Below are 1,470 nucleotides of genomic sequence, written 5' to 3' on the forward strand. Positions count from 1 at the left end.
TTTGCCACATCGTCAGCTAGTATTACTTTCTATGCATCCCATAGAACAATAGCCGTGAGACATAGCACAACCTCGGATATGGGATGCCCCCCCCATAGTAAGTCCAATCTTTCTCCATTCAAAAGTTGCTCTATATAACGAACGTAGAAAACCAGTTGCTTGGGGGGAGGGGGAGGGTTGGGAGTGTTAGAAGGGTAGTTACGCACAAGCTCCAAAGGAAGATCTTTGAATTTGTTGTGGCCAGTATTAATCTCCACACACAGTTTAAAGAGATCTTATTGAAATTTCATATCACATCATTAGTAACAAGTATATAACATGGATAATGTGTTCAGAAAGTATGGGACAATGGCTTACCATGTCAATGGCATCTAATTCATACATGCTCGACTCAAGGGAGTAGTGGTTGTACTTCTCATTTGGTATGTCAAGAGTAATAAAATGATAATGCCCATTCAAGACGATGGCCATTAGAATAAGTTTAGTGTCTTTGTGGCCATACATGACATCCTCCATCATATATATAGCCTGGTCCATGTCTAATTGCATCTTCTGTATTGCAAGAGCCAGAGGCCACGTGACGATAGCACGCTTCTTGTATGCGAAGGGATTTGTAAGTAATTGCTCATGAATCATGAGGATAAGAACATCAATGACATCGTCGAGGACTTGATCTTTACCTTTGAGAAAGATGTAGAGGCTGTCATGGGTCCTGCAATCATCCCTCCAAACTAGTGAAGTGCAAGATATAATAGATCCAAATGTTACACAAGTGTAACACAATTTACACTAGAAAGGTTACTGCTACACATACCTTATTTATATTACACATCTATAGCATATTTTTACACAGGAAAGTTTTGTAATACACATGTGGTATGTATATTACACATGTATTATATAAAATACATAGTGTTACTAAACATTAACACAAGTGTTAAACATGAATGGTAAACGTACATATGAAGAAGCTAATTACTATTGTTCTTCTATAGGAGATTTAAAAGAGATAAATTTAGCTGTCAACCCAAGTGTTCAAGTATATCGAAATGGCTACTTGTTCGAACTGGTTCAGCCTTTTGAAGCTTGCATAGTTCTTCTTTACTGGGAGGAAACTTGTTTCCAGCTTGACTTGCTTCTCAAGGTACACCTTGACTTATGATGGAAACTTATATGGCACTATTGCTAGTGAGTGGTTTTTCGGTGATCCATTCTTCAAACCAGTGAGGGATTCCACAAGTATGTCAACAACTCATTAGGACTCTAGTTCTATCTCTAAAACGTCAGTTAAACTGGGCCTGCATCGGCAGGGTATTCTTTAGACCAAGGGACCTCTTAGTTGGTGCTCTCTTCGGCACGGCTTTCTTCGGTGTGGCTTCCTTTGGCGTAGCTTTCTTCGGTTGGGCCTTCCTCACATAGGCTTTTTTTTTGTGGAAGCCTCTTCGGTAGGGCTAGCTTCAATTGTGTGTA

The sequence above is a fragment of the Dioscorea cayenensis genome, unplaced genomic scaffold (genome assembly GCF_009730915.1).
Source record: "Dioscorea cayenensis subsp. rotundata cultivar TDr96_F1 unplaced genomic scaffold, TDr96_F1_v2_PseudoChromosome.rev07_lg8_w22 25.fasta BLBR01001471.1, whole genome shotgun sequence".
Taxonomy (NCBI): Eukaryota; Viridiplantae; Streptophyta; class Magnoliopsida; order Dioscoreales; family Dioscoreaceae; genus Dioscorea; species Dioscorea cayenensis.